Source organism: Capra hircus, chromosome 3 (assembly GCF_001704415.2).
Source record: "Capra hircus breed San Clemente chromosome 3, ASM170441v1, whole genome shotgun sequence".
NCBI classification, from domain to species: domain Eukaryota; kingdom Metazoa; phylum Chordata; class Mammalia; order Artiodactyla; family Bovidae; genus Capra; species Capra hircus.
Window position 1 is genome coordinate 17414744 of NC_030810.1, and position 17124 is coordinate 17431867.

Consider the following 17124-nt stretch of genomic DNA (forward strand, 5'->3'; position numbering starts at 1 on the left):
AATCTAGGTAATGGATCAACTATTAATTCATTATATTAATACCATAAATTCACCTTTTCTGGGGATTATTTTTCAAAATAAAAATTTGGGGTAAAAGCAAAAAGAAAACATCAAAAAAAAAAAAGGCACCTACTACAGTTGGAAAAAGGCAAGGGCTTCAAGGAAGAAAGGATGTGCAGTGCTAAATTACAGAAATTGAATCTTACTTGGTTAATCATCCACTGTGTTCTTAAAACCTTCACTTTTGTGGTCACAAAAGTCGAAACATTTCATACTTGTTGTTTTTCTCCTCTCCCCTCATAAGGTCTGACTCATATGAATAGCTTCTCCTGAATTTACTTAGTGAATTATTTCTTCCAAGTTAAACTTGCCTTTCCCACCTCTTATACAAAAAATTCCCCTCTTCAGTTCCCCTCATTAATCAATGTTGTCCTTTCAAAAAGTGGAATTCACCTTAATATCTTCAGCTCAGTTCAATCACTCAGTTGTGTCTGACTCTTTGTGATCCCAAGAACCACAGCACCCCAGGCCTCCCTGTCCATCACCAAGTCCAGGAGTCCACCCAAACCCATGTCCATCGAGTTGGTGATGCCATCCAGCCATCTCATCCTCTGTCATCCCCTTATCCTGCCCCCAATCCCTCCCAGCATCAAGGTCTTTTCAAATGAGTCAACTCTTCATTTGAGGTGGCCAAAGTATTAAGAGTTTCAGCTTCAGCATCAGTCCTTCCAGTGAACACCCAGGACTGATCTCCTTTAGGATGGACTGGCTGGATCTCCTTGTATTCCAAGGGACTCTCAAGAGTCTTCTCTAGCACCACAGTTCAAAAGTATCAATTCCTCAGTGCTCAGCTTTCTTCACAGTCCAACTCTCACATCCATACATGACCACTGGAAAAACCATAGCCTTGACTAAACGGACCTTTGTTGGCAAAGTAATGTCTCTGCTTTTGAATATGCTATCTAGGTTGGTCATAACTTTCCTTCCAAGGAGTAAGGGTCTTTTAATTTCATGGCTGCAGTCACCATCTGCAGTGATTTTGGAGCCCCCCAAAATAAAGTCTGACACTGTTTCCACTGTTTCCCCATCTATTTCCCACGAAGTGGTGGGACCAGATGCCATGATCTTCTTTTTCTGAATGTTGAGGGTTAAGCCAACTTTTTCACTCTCCTCTTTCGCTTTCATCAAGAGGCTTTTGAGTTCCTCTTCACTTTCTGCTATAAGGGTGGTGTCATCTGCATATCTGAGGTTATTGATATTTCTCCTGGCAATCTTGATTCCAGCTTGTGCTTCTTCCAGCCCAGCGTTTCTCATGATGTACTCTGCATATAAGTTAAATAAGCAGGGTGACAATATATAGCCTTGATGTACTCCTTTCCCTATTTGGAACCAGTCTGTTGTTCCGTGTCTAGTTCTAACTGTTGCTTCCTGATCTGCATATAGGTTTCTCAAAAGGCAGGTCAGGTGGTCTGGTATTCCCATCTCTCTCAGAATTTTCCACAGTTTATTGTGATCCACACAGTCAAAGGCTTTGGCATAGTCAATAAAGCAGAAATAGATGTTTTTCTGAACTCTCTTGCCTTTTCCATGATCCAGCGGATGTTGGCAATGTGATCTCTGGTTCCTCTGCCTTTTCTAAAACCAGCTTGAACATCTGGAAGTTCACAGTTCACTGTCAAGCCTGGCTTGGAGAATTTTGAGCATTACTTTACTTGTGTGTGAGATGAGTGCAATTGTGCAGTAGTTTGAGCATTCTTTGGCATTGCCTTTCTTTGGGATGGGAATGAAAATTGACCTTTTCCAGTCCTGCGGCCACTGCTGAGTTTTCCAAATTTGCTGGCATATTGAGTGCAGCACTTTCACAGCATCATCTTTCAGGATTTGAAATAGCTCAACTGGAATTCCATCACCTCCACTAGCTTTGTTTGTAGGGATGCTTTCTAAGGCCCATTTGACTTCACATTCCAGAATGTCTGGCTCAAGGTGAGTGATCACACCATTGTGATTATCTTGGTCATGAAGATCTTTTTTGTACAGTTCTTCTGTGTATTCTTGCCACCTCTTCTTAATATCTTCTGCTTCTGTTAGGTCCATACCATTTCTGTCCTTTATCGAGCCCATCTTTGCATAAAATGTTCCCTTGGTGTCTCTAATTTTCTTGAAGAGAACTCTGGTCTTTCCCATTCTGTTGTTTTCCTCTATTTCTTTGCGGAGGAAGGCTTTCTTATCTCTTCTTGCTATTCTTTGGAACTCTGCATTCAAATGAGAATATCTTTCCTTTTCTCCTTTGCTTTTCACTTCTCTTCTTTTCACAGCTATTTGTAAGGCCACACCCATTTTGCTTTTTTGCATTTCTTTTCCATGGGGATGGTCTTGATGCCTGTCTCCTGTACAGTCTCATGAACCGCAGTCCATAGTTCATCAGGCACTCTTGTCTATCAGATCTAGTCCCTTAAATCTATTTCTCACTTCCACTGTATAATCATAAGGGATTATATGAATGTTCTAGTGGTTTCCCCTACTTTCTTCAATTTAAGTCTGAATTTGGCAACAAGGAGTTCATGATCTGAGCCACAGTCAGCTCCTGGTCTTGTTTTTGCTGACTGTATAGAGCTTCTCCATCTTTGGCTGCAAAGAATATAATCAATTTGATTTCAGTGTTGACCATCTGGTGATGTCCATGTGTAGAGTCTTCTCTTGCGTTGTTGGAAGAGGGTGTTTGCTATGACCAGTGTTTTCTCTGGGCAAAACTCTATTAGCCTTTGCCTGCTTCATTCCATATTCCAAGGCCAAATTTGCCCGTTACTCCAGGTGTTTCTTGACTTTCTACTTTTGCATTCCAGTCCCCTATAATGAAAAGGACATCTTTTGGGGGTGTTAGTTCTCAAAGGTCTTGTAGGTCTTCATAGAACTGTTCAACTTCAGCTTCTTCAGTGTTACTGGTTGGGGCATAGGCTTGGATGCGGGGGACTGCCCGTGAAGGGTTAAGTCTTGGGAGCTGCTCGGCGTTATGCAGAGCCCTAGGACATGTTCCTAAGCTCCCTGTCCCGCCCCCCTGAAGAATTTATTACCCTTAAGGCTCCAGGACGTTTGGTTCTTGCAACATTTCATAGAAGATAGATTAGCTTATTGATAGAAGATAGATTATCTATTTGTGATGTACACAACGGTAAGGGTCTTGTGATTGTATTTGGAGATTAAGAACAATCTTGTGAATGTCAGAAGTCACGTACTTTATCCTATATATACTGCAGCACAATAAAGAAAGGCATCAGCCATTTTGGTCTGATCCTCTCAACCCCATCTTTTGTCTCTCTCTTATTTTTCTTAGCGGGGACGCTCCGTTCTCTCCCTGTGCAGGTGCGACTCTTGCTTGTGCTGGCCGCGGCAGGTGGCGCCCAACGTGGGGCTCGATTTCGACAGTTTTCCTCGCCACTACTCTTATTAGCTAAAAAGAGTGAGTATATACGTATACAAGTGAATTTAAATTGAGGAGTAGTAAGGTATATAGTTGAGAGTATAAATATGGGACAGACGCATAGTCGTCAATTGTTTGTACATATGTTATCTGTAATGTTGAAACATCGGGGAATTACTGTTTCCAAACCTAAATTAATCAATTTTCTTTCATTTATTGAGGAAGTTTGCCCTTGGTTCCCCAGAGAAGGTACAGTAAATTTAGAAACATGGAAAAAGGTAGGGGAACAAATTCGGGCTCATTATACTCTACATGGCCCTGAAAAGGTGCCTGTTGAAACTTTATCCTTTTGGACACTAATTCGTGATTGTCTGGACTTTGATAATGATGAATTAAAACGTTTAGAAAATTTATTGAAACAGGAAGAAAATCCTCTACATGTTCCTGATCCGGAACCCAGGTATGCTGTTCCCAAGGGAGTTGAAGGTGACCCTCCGTTTTCTAAATTATCGCGTCCTTCAGATAATGATGATTCACTTTCATCCACAGATGAGGCGGAATTAGACGAAGAAGCTGCTAAATACCATCAAGAAGATTGGGGTTTTTTGGCACGAGAAAAGGGGGCGTCAACATCTAAAGATGAATTGGTTGAATGTTTAAAAAACCTCACTGTTGCTTTACAGAGTTCAGGAATTAAGCTTCCTAGTAACAACTCTAAATCTCCTTCTGCTCCGCCTCTTCCCCCTGCCTATGCTCCTTCCATTATAGCAGGTCTCGATCCCCCTCCGGGGCCTCCTCCTCCCCCTCCTCCATCTGAGATTGTGTCTCTGCTGCAAAAGGCATTGAAACAAGCACAACGACTTGGTGAGGTCGTCTCCGACTTTTCTTTTGCTGTCTTTGAAAATAACAACCAGCGTTTTTATGAAGCGCTGCCTTTTAAACAATTAAAAGAGTTAAAGATTGCTTGCTCACAATACGGTCCTACCGCTCCATTCACTATTGCTATGATAGAAAGTTTGGGTACTCAAAATCTACCCCCAAATGATTGGAAACAAATAGCTAGGGCCTGTCTTTCGGGAGGAGATTATTTACTATGGAAATCTGAATATGCTGAACAGTGTGCTCGTATAGCCGATGTCAATCAGCAACAAGGTATACAGACTTCCTACGAAATGTTGGCTGGTGAAGGTGCTTTCCAGGCTACTAATACTCAACTTAACTTTTTACCTGGTGCATATCCACAAATATCAAATGCGGCTCGACAGGCATGGAAAAAACTTCCTAACTCTAGTATTAAGACAGAAGATCTCTCAAAAGTCCGACAGGGACCTGATGAGCCTTATCAGGACTTCGTGGCACGGCTCTTAGACGCTATAGGTAAGATAATGTCAGATGAAAAGGCTGGGATGGTATTTGCAAAACAATTGGCTTTTGAAAACGCTAACTCTGCCTGTCAAGCTGCTTTATGACCTTATAGAAAAAAGGGAGATCTGTCTGATTTTATTCGCATTTGTGCTGACATTGGACCCTCCTACATGCAAGGTATTGCTATGGCAGCGGCATTACAAGGAAAAAGCATTAAAGAGGTACTTTTTCAGCAACAAGCCAAGAACAAGAAAGGATATCAAAAGTCAGGTAATTCGGGTTGCTTTGTTTGTGGTCAACCTGGCCATCGGGCTGTAGTGTGCCCTCAAAAACAACAAATCCCTGCTAACACTCCTAATTTGTGCCCACGATATAAAAAAGGAAAGCATTGGGCACGGGATTGTCGTTCCAAAACGGATGTTCAAGGTAATCCTTTACCCCCGGTTTCGGGAAACTGGGTGAGGGGCCAGCCCCTGGCCCCGAAACAATGTTATGGGGCAACACTGCAGGTTCCAAAAGAACCATTGCAGACCTCTGTCGAGCCACAAGAGGCAGCGCAGGATTGGACCTCTGTGCCACCTCCTACACAGTATTAACACCCGAGATGGGGGTTCAAACCCTTGCCACAGGAGTGTTTGGGTCTTTACCTCCAGGAACTGCTGGATTGCTTTTAGGGCGCAGCAGTGCGTCTTTAAAAGGAATACTTATTCATCCTGGTGTGATTGACTCTGATTATACAGGAGAGATAAAAATATTAGCCTCCGCTCCTAACAAAATTATTGTGATTAATGCAGGACAACGTATAGCTCAACTTCTTTTAGTTCCATTAGTTATACAAGGAAAAACAATTAACCGAGATCATCAAGAAAGAGGCTTCGGGTCCTCTGACGCCTATTGGGTGCAAAATGTTACCGAGGCACGACCAGAACTTGAGCTACGCCTTGATGCTGGTGCAGGAACAGCTGAGGCTTGGACATATTGAACCCTCTACCTCTGCGTGGAATTCCCCAATTTTTGTTATTAAAAAGAAGTCGGGAAAATGGAGATTGCTACAAGACCTTCGTAAGGTAAATGAAACGATGATGCATATGGGAGCCCTACAACCTGGGTTGCCCACTCCTTCCGCTATACCTGACAAATCCTATATCATTATTATAGATTTAAAAGATTGTTTTTACACTATTCCTCTTGCACCTCAAGATTGTAAAAGATTTGCCTTTAGTTTGCCCTCTGTTAATTTTAAAGAACCTATGCAACGCTATCAATGGAGAGTCCTCCCACAAGGAATGACTAATAGCCCTACGTTATGTCAAAAATTTGTTGCTACAGCATTAGCTCCCGTTCGTCATCGTTTTCCTCAGTTATATTTAGTTCATTATATGGACGATATATTACTAGCTCATGCTGACGAACAGCTATCGTATCAAGCTTTTTCTATTCTAAAGAAACACTTGAGTCTTAATGGTCTTGTCATAGCTGATGAAAAAATTCAAACTCATTTTCCCTATAATTATTTGGGTTTCTCCTTATATCCTCGCGTTTATAATACCCAATTAGTAAAATTACAGACTGACCATTTAAAAACTCTAAATGATTTCCAAAAACTTCTAGGAGACATTAATTGGATACGCCCTTATTTAAAACTACCCACTTATACCTTGCAGCCTTTATTTGATATCCTTAAAGGTGACTCTGACCCTGCGTCACCCCGAACACTTTCTTTAGAAGGACAATCAGCCTTACAATCAATAGAAGAAGCTATTAGACAACAACAGATTACTTATTGTGATTACCAACGATCATGGGGTTTGTATATACTTCCTACCCCTCGAGCACCCACAGGGGTTCTTTATCAAGATAAACCTTTGCGATGGATATATCTATCTGCTACTCCAACCAAACATCTGCTCCCTTACTATGAGCTCGTTGCAAAAACTGTAGCAAAAGGACGTCATGAGGCCATCCAATATTTTGGTATGGAACCCCCTTTCATTTGTATTCCTTATGCTTTAGAACAACAAGATTGGCTTTTTCAATTTTCAGATAATTGGTCTATAGCTTTTGCAAACTACCCAGGACGGATTACTCATCATTATCCTTCTGATAAATTGTTACAATTTGCTAGCTCTCATGCCTTTATTTTTCCAAAAATAGTTCGCCGACAACCCATTCCCGAAGCGACACTTATATTTACAGATGGATCTTCTAATGGTACTGCAGCTTTAATTATTAACCATCAAACTTATTATGCACATACCAGTTTCTCTTCTGCCCAGGTTGTGGAATTATTTGCAGTCCATCAAGCATTGCTAACTGTATCCACTTCCTTCAATTTATTTACAGACAGCTCCTATGTGGTCGGTGCCCTACAGATGATTGAAACTGTTCCAATTATCGGCACAACCTCTCCTGAAGTTCTTAACTTATTTAAATTAATTCAACAGGCCCTCCACCGTCGTCAATACCCGTGTTTCTTTGGGCATATTCGTGCGCATTCCACCCTTCCTGGTGCCTTAGTACAAGGCAATCACACTGCGGACGTTCTTACTAAACAGGTGTTTTTTCAATCAGCTATCGATGCAGCCCAAAAATCTCATAACTTACATCATCAAAATAGTCATTCTTTACGGTTACAATTTAAGATCTCCCGTGAAGCTGCACGACAAATCGTAAAATCTTGCTCTACCTGTCCTCAATTCTTTGTTCTCCCTCAATATGGTATTAACCCTCGAGGTTTACGCCCTAATCATCTCTGGCAAACAGATGTCACTCACATTCCTCAATTTGGGCGTCTTAAATATGTTCATGTCTCTATTGACACCTTTTCCCATTTTCTCATGGCCTCCCTTCATACTGGAGAATCAACTCATCATTGTATTCAACATTTGCTCTTTTGCTTCTCTATTTCAGGAATCCCACACACCCTTAAAACAGATAATGGACCCGGTTATACTAGCCGTTCTTTTCAACATTTTTGTCTTTCCTTCCAAATCCATCATAAAACAGGAATTCCCTATAACCCACAGGGACAAGGTATTGTGGAACGAGCCCATCAGCGTCTCAAACATCAACTATTAAAACAAAAAAAGGGGAATGACTTGTATAGCCCCTCACCGCATAATGCCTTGAATCATGCTCTTTATGTTCTAAATTTTTTAACTCTAGACGCAGAAGGCAATTCAGCAGCCCAACGTTTTTGGGGAGAACAGTCCTCATGCAAAAAACCACTCGTACGATGGAAAGATCCACTTACCAATCTGTGGTATGGGCCAGACCCTGTATTAATATGGGGACGCGAGCATGTTTGTGTTTTTCCACAGGATGCCGAAGCGCCGCGCTGGATCCCGGAGAGGCTGGTACGCGCGGCGGAGGAACTCCCTGACACATCAAATGCACCACATGACACTGAGCGAGCCCACGAGTGAGCTGCCTACCCAAAGGCAGATTGAGGCGTTGATGCGATATGCTCAGAATGAGGCTCATGTACAACCTCCGGTGACGCCTACCAATATACTGATCATGTTATTATTATTGTTACAGCGGATACAAAACGGGGCGGCTGCGGCTTTTTGGGCATACATTCCCGATCCACCTACGATTCAATCATTAGGTTGGGATAAAGAAGTAGTACCTGTCTATGTCAATGATACAAGTCTTTTGGGAGGAAAATCAGATATTCATATTTCTCCCCAGCAAGCTAATATCTCTTTTTATGGTCTTACTACACAATATCCTATGTTTTCTTATCAATCACAACATCCTCACTGTATACAGGTGTCAGCTGATATATCTTATCCTCGAGTGACTATTTCTGGCATTGATGAAAAAACCGGAAAAAGATCGTACCGTGACGGAACCGGACCTCTCGACATTCCGTTTTGCGACAAACATCTAAGCATCGGCATAGGAATAGACACTCCTTGGACTTTATGTCGAGCCCGGGTTGCGTCAGTGTACAACATCAACAACGCCGATGCCACCCTTTTATGGGATTGGGCACCTGGAGGAAAACCTGATTTCCCTGAAAATCGAGGACAGCATCCACCCATTTTCTCTGTAAACACTGCTCAAGTATATCAAACAGAACTGTGGAAACTTTTGGCTGCTTTTGGTCATGGCAATAGTCTATATTTACAATCCAATATTAGTGGGAGTAAATATGGTAATGTAGGAGTTACAGGGTTTTTATATCCCAGAGCTTGTGTCCCTTATCCATTCATGCTGATACAAGGCCATGTGGAAATAACACTGTCATTGAATATTTATCATTTAAATTGTTCTAATTGCATACTTACCAATTGCATAAGAGGTGTTGCTAAAGGAGAACAAGTTATAATAGTAAAACAACCTGCTTTTGTAATGTTACCTGTTGAAATAACTGAAGCTTGGTATGACGAGACTGCTTTAGAATTGCTACAACGCATTAACACGGCTCTTAGCCGCACTGAAAGAAGTGTGAGCCTATAGCAAATGCTGTCACCGCTTCTGTATCTTTAGCACAATCCATTCAAGCTGCTCATACTGTAGATTCCTTGTCATATAATGTTACTAAAGTAATGGGAACACAAGAAGATATAGATAGAAAAATAGAAGATAGATTATCAGCTTTATATGATGTGGTTAGAGTTCTAGGAGAACAAGTTCAGAGCATTAGTTTCCGCATGAAAATCCCAATGTCATGCTAATTATAAGTGGATTTGTGTTACAAAAAAGGCTTATAATGCATCTGATTTCCCGTGGGATAAGGTGAAAAAACATCTACAAGGAGTATGGTTTAATACTAATGTGTCTTTAGATCTATTGCAATTGCATAATGAAATTCTTAATATTGAAAATTCTCCAAAAGCTACTTTGAATATAGCTGATATTGTTGATAATTTTTTACAAAATTTATTTTCTAACTTCCCTAACCTTCATTCACTGTGGCGAAGCATAATTGCTGTGGGCGCGGTTCTGACTGTTGTGCTTATCATAATTTGTTTAGCTCCTTGTCTTATTCGTAGTATTGTTAAAGAATTTCTACATATGAGAGTTTTAATACATAAAAAAAATGTTGCAACACCGACATCTTATGGAGCTTTTAACAAATAAAGAGAGGGGAGATGCGGGGGACTGCCCGTGAAGGGTTAAGTCTTGGGAGCTGCTCGGCGTTATGCAGAGCCCTAGGACATGTTCCTAAGCTCCCTGTCCCGCCCCCCTGAAGAATTTATTACCCTTAAGGCTCCAGGACGTTTGGTTCTTGCAACATTTCATAGAAGATAGATTAGCTTATTGATAGAAGATAGATTATCTATTTGTGATGTACACAACGGTAAGGGTCTTGTGATTGTATTTGGAGATTAAGAACAATCTTGTGAATGTCAGAAGTCACGTACTTTATCCTATATATACTGCAGCACAATAAAGAAAGGCATCAGCCATTTTGGTCTGATCCTCTCAACCCCATCTTTTGTCTCTCTCTTATTTTTCTTAGCGGGGACGCTCCGTTCTCTCCCTGTGCAGGTGCGACTCTTGCTTGTGCTGGCCGCGGCACTTGGATTACCGTGATATTGACTTAAATTGAAGATATTGAATGGTTTGCCTTGGAAACGAACAGAGATCATTCTGTCGTCTTTGAGATTGCATCCAAGTACTGCATTTCAGACTCTTTTGTTGACCATGATGACTACTCCATTTCTTCTAAGTGATTCCTGCCTGCAGTAGTAGATGTAATGGTCATCTGAGTTAAATTCACGCATTCCAGTCCATTTTAGTTCGCTGATTGCTAGAATGTCGACGTTCACTCTTGCCATCTCCTGTTTGACCCCTTCCAATTTGCCTTGATTCATGGAACTAACATTCTAGGTTCGTATGCAATATTGCTCTTTACAGCATTGGACCTTGCTTCTATCATCAGTCACATCCACAACTGGGTGTTGTTTTTGCTTTGACTCCATCCCTTCATTCTTTCTGGAGTTATTTCTCCCCTGATCTCCAGTAGCGTATTGGGCACCTACCGACCTGGGGAGTACCTCTTTCAGCATCCTATCATTTTGCCTTTTCATACTGTTCATGGGGTTCTCAAGGCAAGAATACTGAAGCGGTTTGCCATTCCCTTCTCCAGCGGACCACATGGACTATATAGTCCATGGAATTCTCCAGGCCAGAATACCGGAGTGGGTAGCCTTTCCCTTCTCCAGGGGATCTTCCTAACCCAGGGTTCGAACCCAGGCCTCCTGCATTGCAGATGGATTCTTTACCAGCTGAGCCACCAGGGAAGCCCCTAATAGCTTAAGGGAAGAAAATTGTATGATTGTTACCCTCCATGCAAGGAAAGCATGCAATAAACTTCCATGCCTTCTCAAAAGTAAGAAACTAACTTTCTTAATGTGAGAAACAGCCTGACAGCACAACCTCTATCAAACCTCATATGTTAAAGTACGAGTATCCTTATGGACCTCAGAGGCATTTCCTTTAACACTGGTAATGAAGGAGACCAATAAGGTGCGGGGTACCTCTATCACCACTAATGCATGATGTTGGAGGCCCTGACCGATATAAGACCGGAAAATGAAGGAGTAACTATGAGGACTGGAAAGAGAGAGATATATTTGCAGCTTATATGATTATTTGCATAAAAATAATGATAAGAATAGCTAACATGCATTGAGCACTTAATATATGCAGAAGCTGTTCAGTAAGCATTACCTGCATAAATGCCACTTCACCCTACTTTAAAACAACCCTAGGAGATAGGTATAACTATTATCCCCATTTACAGATAGTGATACTAAGGCATAGAGAAGGTAAGAAATTCACTCAAGGTCAACCTAAGCAGTCTGTCTGTCTGTTGTGACAGACAGAGAGAGGTATTCAAGAACCAATATGATAAAATTAACATGTCTTCATAGCTGGGAGAGAAGGTGCAACAGTGATTTTCAACGTTGGCTGCATATTAGAATCATTCGGAGAGCTTTGAAAAATCCTGATGTTCAGGCTGCACCCAGACCAATTACGAATGAATCTTGAAAGAATGGTGAAGTCTCAGGAGTTTTAAAGAACACCTGCAGTAACATGTCTTAAGAGAACTCAAGAATCCACTCCAACTGTGGTGTAAGTTTCCTTTCTTGCACCCTGGGTGAAGTTGCATACTCCAAGCAGATGAATTACAGAGGGGTGTGATTTGAACCCAGGAGAAGGACAGGGACTCAAAGTGCCCTGCTGTAGTGGAGACTATAAAAAGGGCTCACTGTATCCATATGTGGCCAGGTGGAGTCATCCTGGAAGCAGGTGAAGCTTAGGTTATAGCCCCCAGGGTCGAATCTCCGACTGATAATGACCTTATTGGCCTAATAAATTGTCAACCCAATTAAGGTGTCAACCTCAGCCGGATCCTAAGAAGGTAACTATATCATGGCCTGGATTGTTGAGCCAGTCACCTCAATGCCGCCCTGCTAGATGGTAACTCTATCATGATTGTGAATTGTTGACTCAGTAATCTGAACTCCCTAGAGATGTTAGAACTTCTTTCTTGGTGAGTAAGTGGCTTTTCAAGTCTGAAAAGGTTTAGAATTAAATTTAGACATGATAAATAAATCAAACCCATCATATAAATACTTCTGTGTTTAAAATAATTCTGACTGTCTGGTACTTACAATGTAATTTTGAAATAATATGACATATTGAAAAGTCTGAGAGGTTAACCTAATTTGATAGATTAGATTTATTAAATATAAGTGAATTTAATTGTTTGTAAATAATATTATTAAAACTATTTTTTTTTTTGGCCACTCCACATGGCTTGTGGAATCTTAGTTCCCTGACCAGGGATTGAACCTGGGTCCTTGGCAGTGAGAGCACAGAGTCCTAATCACTGGACAACCAGGGAGCTCCCATATAATTAATATTAGAATACTAGATCTACTATATCAAGTATATGTGTTATTTATATACATGTAACAAATTTTTGTTAAGTACTTGGGAAGAATTTGCTTATTAGAAATGAAACTTGATTGATATGATAGGTATAAAATGAAAAGAGAATATATGAAATTTATATTTGTTTACAATACTTAATGAAATTATATTTTATAAATTTTAAAATGGGATTAATTGTTTAAGACAGTTTATATTCTGCCTGAGTTCTCTGAACAATAACATCCTCTTAGGCCTAATCATTAGTTTTATATAAATAGAATCAATTTATAAGTAGAATAATACATTTATAAGTTGAACTTTCAAGTCTTAAACAAAACCAAAGTTTTGAGTTTACAGATGAAAAATTTAATATTGATTTAAATTCAAGATGCTGTAGTCTTTTGTGGCTCACAAAATCTGCCCTTAGACATGGAAAAAACATATCAACACTATTATTATCTGCATTTAAGTGATGGAGAAATGGAAGCTCAGAAAGGTTAAGAAACAAGGGATCAACTCCATGCATGTGTGTCTTTAAAAACCTGTGCTCTTAACCAGTATGCATGTGGTTTCCTGATGGACCAACCTCCTAAAAAGTCAGGTGTGACTTAATCGGTGTCTGCTTATGTGCGTTTTAGGTCGACTTCACACGATTTCAGATCAAGGAAAGAGACTTTACTGGCTCATATGACAGAAAATTCTGGCTTCAGGCAGGGCTGCTACAGACTCAAACCTTGCTTCTCTCTGTCCATCTGTCTGTGTTGGCTCCTTTCAGACACAGGCTCTTTTCCCTCATTGTGCAAGATGACTGGCATTGTACCTCTGGGCTCAAGGACAGCTAGAAAACGTGGCTGCCTCTCTTCCAATGTTCCCACAAAGGAACTGCTGCATCTCACTGACTCCGATTAGCTCATAGCTATTCTGGAACTAATCACTGTGCCTGAAGAAATGTGATGGTTTAACTGACTATGTCTGAGGTCTCAGGTTGACCACAAGAGTTGGAGGTGGAGTCAGATCCACCACAAATATGTGGGCTAAGAGTAGGGAAGGGGCAGTCCTCCTCAAGAAGGCTGAATGGATGACAGGCAGCAAAAACAGATGTCCACCAAGGCATCTTCTCTCTTAGTTAATACCTCACTATAGCATTCAGAGCTACTGCTGACATAGACTTCCTTTCAACCAGGAATCATGATACAACACTATAACTTAACTGGGCATCCTTTATTCTGCCCATGATTTCAGTTTGTGGGCAGGGATCTCTGTCTTGCCTTTCTTCAGTGACTGACATTAAAGCTGTCCAGGGACTTGTCTAAATGAATGAAACCCAGATTACAGAAGCCTGGGTTTGCTACCCCAGAAAAGAAATAAGGAAGATGGTAACATGTTTTTATGGTATTGTGGGGTGGCTTCCCTGGTGGGTCGGCTTCCCTGGTGGGTCAGACAGTAGTATAAGGAAGGTAGGTCAAATTCACCAAACAGTTACTGATACCTTCTTTGTGTTAGGCTGATTCCTACTGGGGACAGTGTTCCAGTGGCCCTCAAGGAGCAACCAGGCTAGAGAAAGAGACACGTGGAGAGTGTTGGTTACTGTGATTGGTTTTCCAGATCCAGGTTAGAATGGGCTGCCACAGAGCCCTTGGTAATGGATTGGGGTTATCATGTGTAATGTTGGTTGGGTTTAAGGTTTTTAGTTTCCATTTATTGAGCCCCCCTATCAAGTTCCTGCTATCCAAGGCCTGACACTTGGGGGTAGGCAGGTCAGAAATCTCCCAGAATAGGCCCAGACCCTGGCTTAGGGTTAAAACTACCACTTCACAGTGTGAAGAACCTAGCCATAAATAGACCCAGATACCCACAAAACCACAGACATAGGGAGCAAATTGGGCAAAGCAGAGACCATGCTTCCAGACACCCATGGGAATGGAGCATTGCCCCAGAGATGGCATGTATAAAAAATAGTACCTACTAGTTCCAGAGGGAAGGGGTGCAGGGTGCCTGAGCTTGAGACTCTGTGAAATGCAGTTGATCACACGTCTCACCTTGGCTGTTCAGAGGAAGGGCATCTTTGTTAAACTGCACCCATTCCGAAAACTTGTCTATGTCTTTCAGAAGCCAAGGCTTGTTTAGGAAGTGTGGGAAAACAGGAGCAGAGCTGGAGAAGGAGTCATTAGGCTCTATGAGAGCATAGCCCATTCCTTTTCCCTCTTACTTTCCTGGAGGGAGAGGCTAGTGATAAAAGGCCTACCATGATACTCATTTCTCAGTGTACGTGGGTCTGAAATAAACATGGAGGGCTTCTTGAGAAGAGGGAATAGTCTGTCCTCCAGGTCAAATGGAAACCCTGCTGTTGCTACACATGAGCCCAGGACAGCTACCCAACACTCATCACTCAAGAGCTGCCAGACACTGCCCTTGATCCAGATGCCCCAGGCGGAGGATGGAAGAGACCCTGGATAGGGAGCTGGCACCCTGTTGGCATATCAGAGGCAGAGTTAGAAAGCAAAACAAAGGAAGCAGAGGAATATTAATCTGGACCCTCCAGAAAAGTGGTCTTCAGACTTGGTATACCCCTGGTGGTTCACAAAAACTTTCCATGAGGATGTGAGCATATTTAGTTTAAAGGGAATCAGTGTAAAGATCCTCAGCTTCCAAGTGTACTCTTTACAAAAATTAATCTAACAGGGGTGATGTTAGCAAGATGGTATAACTGGGAGCCCATTCTTTCTTCCCCAACAGAGACACTGACTTAACAACAGTATTCAGTCTAAAAAGCCTTTATGAGAATTCTAGAAACCAGTTAAGAAGTCACAGTACCCAGGCAAACTAAAAGCCAAGAACAGCTGCATTGAAACAGATAAGAGGAACCATTTCATTTCATTCACAATAGCCCTTTTCCCAAGCTGGCACAGCTTAGGACACTCAGGAGCAGAACAGAAATCATGGAGTGGGTGCTCTCAGACCACAGTGGAATTAAACTAGAAATCAACAACAGAAAAATAGCTAGACAATCCCCAAATACATGGAAGTTAAAGTATTAAATAAACTTTAAATAACACAAAACCTCTAATGTGGGCCAAAGAAGAAATATCAAGAAAAACTTAAAAATATTTTGAAGCAAGTGAAAAACGCAACTAATCACAATTTGGGAGATGTAGCAAAAGCAATGCTTTGATGGCATTGAAAAGAGGAAAAGACTCAATAGTCTAAGTTCCACCTTTGGAAATTAGAAAAGGAAGAGAAAATTAAATCCAAAGTAAGCAGAAAAATTAGAGCATGAAATTGAAAAAGGGATATCAACAGAAAAAAATTAACAGAGCCAAAAGCTGATTCTTTGAAAAGATGAATAAAATTGATAAACCTCTCGCTAGTAATAAATAATGATAACTAATAAAATAGAAGACATAAATTACTAATATCAGAAGTGAAAACAGGGACATCTGATCTCATGGACACTAAAGGATAATAAAGAAATATCATGAGCAACCCTATGCCCACAAATTCATTAACAGAAGAAATGGACCAATTCTCTGAAGGACATAAGCTATCAAAACTCATGTAAGGAAAAAACAGACAATGTGAACAGGTTTATAGTTATTAAAGAATTTAATAGCTTCCCCAAACAGAAAGCATTAGATCCAGATGGCTTCACTGGTGAAGTCTATCAAATATTTAAGGAAGAAATTATATCGATTTTCTACAATTTCTTCCAGAAGATACAGTCAAGAAGGACTATTTCCTAACTCATTCTATGATGTCATCATTAAACTAACACCAAAACTAGACAAAGGCCTCACAAACAGAGACAACTACTGAAAAATATCTCATGAACATAGATCCGAAAATTCTCAAGAAAATATTAGTAAATAGAATCCAGCGATGTATAAAAAGAGTTACAGAGGGAGGATTCTGGGAAGATGGCAGAATAGGAAGCACCTGGAATCTGTATCCCCACCAAGACAACAATCAAACTGGCAGAATCTGTCTGATGTAACTTTATATTGGGGAGACCTGGAGTCTACTGAAGGCTTGCAACTTCCATGGGAAGGCTTAGGTGATAAATAGTTAATTTCAGTCAGTTTCAGCTCTCGTACAGCAGCAGGTTCTCATCCTCCACTCTAGCCTCGTGGCAGGCAACACACACATTTCTTGAGCAACCTACACACAAGCGAGTGGGAGCCATGGTGAGCAAAAAGGATACTGTCCTCCAAATATTGGGGATCTGTGCTCTGATTGCTGCTGCTTCTTTTAATTTGTATTATAGTTGATTTACAGTGTTGTGTTAGTTTCAAGTATAGAGCAAAGTGAATCAGTTATACATATCTATCTATCTCGATATATATCCACTCTTTTTTTGGATGCTTTTCCCATATAGGTCATTGCATAGTATGGAGTAGAGTTCCTTGTGTTATACAGTAGGTCCTGTTTTATATCAGTAGTGTGTATAC